The sequence below is a fragment of the Schistocerca cancellata genome, chromosome 5 (genome assembly GCF_023864275.1).
Source record: "Schistocerca cancellata isolate TAMUIC-IGC-003103 chromosome 5, iqSchCanc2.1, whole genome shotgun sequence".
Taxonomy (NCBI): domain Eukaryota; kingdom Metazoa; phylum Arthropoda; class Insecta; order Orthoptera; family Acrididae; genus Schistocerca; species Schistocerca cancellata.
The window spans coordinates 796,861,709-796,869,736 of record NC_064630.1 but is presented as its reverse complement, the minus strand read 5'-3'; the positions used below and the strand labels follow the sequence as shown (position 1 = coordinate 796,869,736).

The following is an 8,028-nucleotide window of genomic DNA, read 5'->3' as shown; positions in this document are numbered from 1 at the left end:
TAAATAAATAAAAAAAAATAAAAATAAAAAATCCTCTGAATCAGCAGTCACCTGTGTAACACTGCAGCACATCAAGGTAAGAGGCACCTGTCACAGGCTTCCAACACAGAAAATCTCTTTCCTTGCTTTGTCCGCATTGTGTCAGAGCCAACTAGTACGCACAGTGCAATCATTGTGATCTCCGTGTATGTACTCGTCGTATTTGCATATGCAGTGCTCTGAAAATATAGGAACTTGAAAACGAATGAATCATTTGCAGTAGCACAGTGTTACAGTATGTTCTAAAACATTTCTTGAAGACATTCTGATGCTGCCAGGCAGCTCTTACCAGCTACTGGGAACATACAGAAACAGAAGCAAGCAGTGCACTGTAAACACCTCGTGTAAACTATATACCGGAATAAGCACATCGAGATTAGTTTATTCACTGAGAATGCAGCAAATATGCCACAAAGGACTAAGGAGTGTAGGCAACACCACCGTAGGAGAACAGCTTCACGAAGCTACCGACTTTACCGACTACATTATTTATATACATTGTAAATACTAGTACGTTTTTACGGCTGTCTTTGGGCTCTCTTGAAATTTACCTCACATGCACACATAAAAAAAAACATTTTCATCACCCCAGTTCCCAGAACTCCCGAAAACAGATGTTGACTGTGGATATTATATCACAGACACAGTCCTTTTGTCTGTTCAGAGATGTCACTAAACCCGCCCAGAGATGTAACCAGCCATGCATGAGCAGCGCCTATTAGACGGAGGGGGTCCGACAGCAGATCAGTTCCACTCATTCCACCAGGAAGGGGGTACACAACTCGTGTAGTCTGTAGTTCAACCATGTCTAGACATTCAATAACGCGGTTCGATCGCGTCCACATTGTTACTTTGGGTCAGGAAGGGCTCTCAGCAAGGGAAGTGTCCAGGCGTCTCGGAGTGAACCAAAGCGATGTTGTTCGGGCGTGGAGGAGATACAGAGAGTCAGGAACTGTCGATAATATGCCTCGCTCAGGCCGCCCTGGGGCTACTATTGCAGTGGATGACTGCTACCTACGGTTTATGGCTCGGTGAAATTCTGACTGCAGTGCCACCATGTTGAGTAACGCTTTTCGTACAACCACAGGACGTCGTGTTACGACTCCAACTGTGCGCAATAGGCAACAACCACTCTGAGGGATCTACGCCGAATAGCTATTCAGGAGTGGGACAATCTGGACCAACAGTGCCTTGATCAACTTGTGGATACTATGCCACGACGAATACAGGTATGCATCGATGCAAGAGGAAGTGCTACTGGGTATTAGAGGTACCGGTGTGTACAGCAATCAGGACCACCAGCTCAGAAGGTCTCGCTGTATAGTGCTAGAACATGCAATGTGTGGTTCTCGTGAGCAATAAAACAGGCGGAAATGATGTTTATGTTGATCTCTATACCAATTTTCTGTACAGGTTCCGGAACTCTCGGATGCGAAGTGATGCAAAACTTATTTTGATGTGTGTATGTCATTTTGTCCATTCACGATAAACATGCTGACGTGGATCTGTTTCGAAGTTGTAATTACAATCATGAATCTGGTCCAATTTCGTATCTCAGTGACTAAACGGTAGCTCAAAAGTCTATCTAATTTCGTCCTAAAGTTGCAACCGTGTAAACTGCATTACAGGTAAATCACAGGCCGATTTCTCCCATCATTACAATCAAAATAATTTGAAAGCAAATTTCAAGTCTCTGGACGTTTCTCCTTTCCTCTATAGATACTATCCATAACAACACTACGTACTGGTAGCAATCATTTCGTTTTCCGAACAACTTTGTCTTGCTCTTAACGTGTCCATACTACCATCTGCTCAAACGAGATGTGTGTCATTAACTGACAGAACCACTTCACAAATAACTAAGATGTGTGTGTGGATTAATCAGAAACTTTCCACAGTTCATAGGAATGTTGCTTGGGAAGCTAGTGATAATAACAGAATTTTCGACGTGCAGCTCCCATACCATTTGCAGTTCGGGATATACCGGGTAGTTATAATTATACTTTCCCTATTTAACACGTTACAACACGGAAACGAATTACTGTGAGATTAACAAATTTGGTGTCATTAATGTCGATGACATGGGGAAGAGACAAAATGCGAAATCAATTCAACTGAAACACTTTTAATGTGCTGCTAAGGTACATCAAACCATTACATACTAGTACCACTACTGCTACAAAAGGGGCTCAATATGGCGCCTATCTTTGTCCAGAAGAGTCTGAAAGCGGAGGATTGCATTCAGAACAGCAGAACGAAACATGTGCATAGGTATGCTGGCTGTCTCCTCTTGATATGCTGCGCTTCAGATCATCACATGTGTGAGTGTTCCCTGGTGAATCCTGTCCTTCAGTTAGCCCCATAACCAGAAATCACGGGGAATTAGATGAAGTGACCGTGCCGACCAAGCACTTGGGAACGATCGGCTGATAATTAGAACTTTCCAAATGTGTTTAGGAGAAGCAGGTGAACTTCACGAGCGATGTGCGGAGGGGCCCATCTTGCATGAAAACTGTTAAGTTCAACGAGTGTCTCTCCTGTAGGGCGGGTATGACATGCTGACGAAGCATATCGCAGTAACCCTGTCCAGTCACACTAGCACATCTTTGGTTCTTGAACGTTAACCTGTTCAAAAAGGAATGAGCCAGTGATGTACGTAGCCGTGAAGCTACACCATACGGTGACACGTTCACCATATAGAGGGACTTCATCCCCAGTGACTGGAGGGGAAGATCCCGACACTCAGCAATTCTGTGTTTTCACCGTAGAGCCCTGTTTAAAACTTCTACGTCGTAATGAATGACAAATATCGCGATTCGGATCACTGATTCTTCATTTCTATTGCGCAGTATAGAACGCGACCGATCTTCTCTCCACAAATAATACTTGGACTGTGCCACTTGTTACCTGTGGCTGCACGCTCGTCGCTTACGTCAGCGCATTAGCGATGGATCTGCTGCACGGCACGCTACAGCCGGAATTGCAGATGGTTGTGGCCGCCAACTGACGTACGCAAGCTGTGTTTTGGAAGAGCCCTCTCCGTGCCCCGACAGAGATTACTGGACTCGTGGAACACAGAGAGTTGCGCCTCGGAAATGGCAGATCTAATCGGCCGTCAGTTTTCGGAAGTTTGGTCTGCTGTCTGCCGCACGCGGCTGCTGCCCCGCAGTGCCTGCTGCTCCAAGGCCCAACCTGTGGTGTTAGGAAGTTACACGTTTCCGCAAATGCCCAACAGACGCCCCTGTTTAGTTGTGACCACACTTGTTTAAATATTTGTTATTTGTTGCTGTTAAAACGACAGAAACTGGCAGGGTAGTATGTTGACAGAGAGCCTCTGAAGGCACTATGTCGTGAAAATACGTAAATTTCTCGAGAACGTTTTCTTGGATAATTTTCTTTTACGATATCCGTTTAATGCCTAACATAACAACAATGCCCGGCGTCAAGAGAATTTTGCATTTCTAACCGTTGGCTGTGACCAGTCTCGAAACGGAAATACCGCTGTGGCCCCATCTCCACGTACACATATTGAATTGCATTTCTTTATAGCCTTACTTGTTGTCACATTTTGATTATTTCGGGAAATATTTCTAACCTCTGCTTTGTAAGAGAAACAAAGTACATTGTCTTCTGTTTCGAAGGCAACTGTAATAGTTACTCGATTGATCAGACGTTTCTTCTTTACGATAAACAATCTGTTACAATATTTGTGCTCTTTGTTGTGGCCTCCCTACATTTGTATGGCTTTTTTACGGTACTCGATTCGTGTTGTCTCCAATATATCGTTAAAGGTTTGTGCGATATTACTGATACATTCATACCTACAGATAACGATCTATACTTAACTATATAGGTGAGCAGTATATAAAAGTGGGTTCTGTGCCAGATAACAATCTTATTTGAAGGTCACAGTGTGGTCAGATACCCCGCCCACGCTTCTGATGCATTTGCCTGTGGTACATTCGAGATCAGGATGTAGCCTCATAGGTGTCACATGTCAAGCGAGGTAAGGTCTCTCCTCCAAGGTCACCATTCCACAGAACTTTTTCCGCCTAGAAAATCACCCCCCCCCCCCCCCCCCACGGCCACCCACCCCTCCCCCTCATCACTCACCATTTACTTCTTTCTCTAGACTACCCAATCTTATTACCGTTCCAATTGGGTAATTGTAGTCATTCGATGTCCGGACGCTTTATTGAAAGGATCGTCGTCATAAAACACCAGCAATGATCAGTAACCGCCTGTGGCCGGAATTATAGGAAAAGGAAGTCTGGCACATGCAAAAGTAAGTATTAGTGCATCTACTGCGCCTCTTAATATCCTACGCGTTCTTTGCAAATGCTTACGATTTTCCTTTCTCCATAAATGATCATTTATTTAATAATATTATTTGTGTTATTGCTAAGGGTTATTTCCCACCAGTGCAGCGTATCCTGATGGAGGATCAGGTATCAGCAAAGGCGTTGGACGAGGATGGTCAGATGTTCGTATTTTCCATTGTCTGCACTGCTAATATAGCAGGAGTCCTCAGTGATCCTCCTGAGTTGTCGGATTGGCCGTTCGAGTCTCCTGCACCACCAAAGAGTAACACTGACTTGCAATACAGGATGAGGAAACACAGCCAGCATACGCACCTCAAGATCTGTGGCTCAGCTACATGGCATCTGATATACAGAAGCTGTTCCCGAACTTTGTGTTCCCATTATCACCATCATCGAACCACTTGTTAGACTGCTAACACAGCACGGCTTTCCTATTAAAAAGATTTTGTCCTCTGTAACATACAATCTAAATGCGAGTGGTAATAATCGTTGTGTCTTTCTCCATATGGTGAGTAATGAATGAGAATCCCCAGCATAGTGGTATGCATATGAATGGTCAACATTGCGTCAGAATTGTTTTGATACATTTATTGTGTTAAATGTTCAAACAATTATTATATTAATAAATTGAGAGACAGAATGTTTTGCTACTATCTAAGAACGCTTCAAATATACAGGGTGAACATACACTGCAAATATTGCGGAAATGGAAATCAACAGATTGTGTTAATACTTACAAGGTGTATTTTTTATGCAGACATAAATATTTTTAAATGTAACAATACCTACAGGTAAAGTAAATTAGAAGTCAGTGGTATTTGTTGTAGGATTGTAGCGCGAATTGTTTAGAAGATATCGTATTTTGAAAAGTTCACACAGCGACACTCATACAATACTTGAGACAGCACACACTACAGAACAACACAAGTGCATACGTTAGTGATATGATAATTAAATGGACACCCTAGCTGCAAACAGGCGCTGATGTACTTCATTGGGGACATGTTGAAAATGTGTGCCCCGACCGGGACTCGAACCCGGGATCTCCTGCTTACAAGGCAGGCGCTCTATCCATCTGAGCCACCGTGGGCACAGAGGATACTGAGTCTGCAGGGACTTATCCCTTGCACGCTCCCCGTGAGAGCCACATTCCCAACATGTCCACACCACTACATTCGTAGTGCGCCTAGTAGATGTTTGCCCATCATACTCATTACTCGTGGCAGATTAATCTACCAAGTCCCGTACGAGTTCGGGCATAGCAAGTGCGTTCGCACAAGAAGGTCAATGTCCGGGAAGCCATATTTTAACTGTATATGACGGTATTATCTGTTCCCGAAAGAACTGTTACCGTTGATGACCATGCAGCTTTGCTAGAAATGAAATGATAATTAAATGGACACCCTAGCTGCAAACAGCTGTACATCAACGCCTGTTTGCAGCTAGGGTGTCCATTTAATTATCATTTCATTTCTAGCAAAGCTGCATGGTCATCCACGGTAACTGTTCTTTCGGGAACAGATACTACCGTCATATATAGCATACGTTAGTTATTTGGTTTCTGCCAAATGACCATCACAGGTTATGGTCAAAATGACCACTGACAGCGACAATACGCGCTTCATGTCTCGTATGGAAGAACTGTTTCACAAGTGCAAGCATTTCAGTGGAGATGTCCAAGCAGGCTGTAATAATACGTCTTTGCATATCATAGGGTGTAGCTGGTGTATCCTTGTAGACAGCGTCTTGCAGCGTCCCCCACAGGAAAAAAGTCTACAGGCGTCAAATCTGGGGAATTGGTTGGCTAGGGGCAGCTCCTCTTCGCCAGTACAATGACATGGAAACAAGTCATGAAACCATGCTATAGTACTTCGTGTACTATGAATCGTACATCATGTTCGTACCACAATTCCTCCTACTCCGCAGAGGAACGTTGTCTAGCATCATTGAAAGATGGTCCGTTAGGAGGCTGGGATACCTGTGTGCATTCAGTGTTCCATCTATGAAAAAGGGCCTATTATCTTATGGTTCACAATCCTGCACCACACTTTTACTCTTCACGACGCTGACGTTTCACTTGACGAAACCAATGGAGATTATCAACAAACCAATAGTGCATGTTTCGGCGGTTTACCTGGTCGTCAATGGTAAATGTGCCTTCATCAAATCTTGAGAATCCTGTCTTAATGCCCAAGAAGATAACATGATCCTCATAATTGTTTCCACGCAGCTCTTGATGGCGAGAGCTGTGGTAGGGATGGAACCTACGTCGATGGAAAATGCATAGAATACTCCCCTGAATCGTACCACTGCATTTTGCGATTACACGGGATCAATTGCAACAACAGCAAGGACCTTTATTTCCCAATCCTCTTCCATCATGTGTTTCCTTTTGTATTGTTTTCTAGGTGTTTCTTTTAACTGGTTGAAGAGCTTGATAAATAATTGCGTGGATGGTTGACGCCTACTGGGATATCTTGCCATGCACACACACACACACACCGTTAAAGAACTAACTGCATTCTTCCTACACTATCCATACACCAGGGACATGTCACCTTCTTCTCCTTTAGTAAATCCGATTGTCCACTCTTGACCTACAAGTAAACATAACAACATACTACCTGGCAACTACACAGGTTGAATGGTAGAACAAGCGTCAGCGTGGAAACTCTTAAAAATATAATATTTTGTAAACGGCTAGCACTAGAATTCTGCAACAAACGCCACTGACAATCCAATTTAGCCTACCTTTATACTGTTAGTGTTAATAGGCATTCTTCCATTTAAATGTGTATATTTTCCCAAAAAACACACTTCCTACGTGCAACAATTTGTTTATTTGCTAACAGTATGAGCCCCTGACTACCAGTACAGTCTGTAAAAACTGCTCATCAATAGCACTTTCCATTTGAGCAATATTTGCGGCGTAAGTTTTATGGTGATTCATCCTGTATAACAATGAGAACACCAAGGAGAGCACAGACTTTCAGGAATCATCATTCAAATACTTGATGTGTGCTAACGCGGCCTTCAAGAGTAATGTGTATGAGCATGGATTATAAGGAAATTTGTGATTGTTGCTATTTATATTAAACGTGTAGATGTTGTATATCCCACTCATATCAGGACTTTTATGTACACTGTGTTTGAAGTTCTGTGTGAGTCTTGCCTCCACATATGCAACACATTATTATTTTTCCAATAACAGTTTGCAGTCCACCTTTATGGCAAGAGTCTTTGCCGTACACTTCAGTATTCATTTTATTTTAATTTGATGATTTCCATTTACAATTTTATATTTCGTAAGTTTAACACATTACCTGTACCATGAGGAGGAGGGGGGGGGGGTGGGGGAGGTGAGGACTTCAAGACCACCTTTTCGAAATATTGTAGTCTAATCACATACTTTATATTTTAATGTATTGAAAAAAGTATTTATTGTGTTTAATGATTTCTTACAGCGTATTCCATAATAACTTCGAATTTTTGGATAAAATGTAACCCACAAAAATACAGATTTCGTTGTCATTAAGTTTATTCAGAACATAGTTTTTGCTCGTGCATATATATACATCGTTGTTAAATAGGTGCTGATATATAAGCCGGGTCCTGAACCCGACAGTATTTTTTACCACATTCTTAACCATAGCAATGCATTATCCAT

The 8,028-nt window shown here is 42.6% G+C and overlaps 1 non-coding gene across 1 annotated transcript; it reads right to left on the bottom strand.

Annotated features, from left to right (window-relative positions):
• Nucleotides 1-5,377: 5,377 nt before the first annotated feature.
• Nucleotides 5,378-5,452, bottom strand: Trnat-ugu (transfer RNA threonine (anticodon UGU)). The gene has a single exon. It is a non-coding gene; the product is annotated as a tRNA-Thr (tRNA).
• Between the last annotated feature and the right edge of the window lie 2,576 nt (nt 5,453-8,028).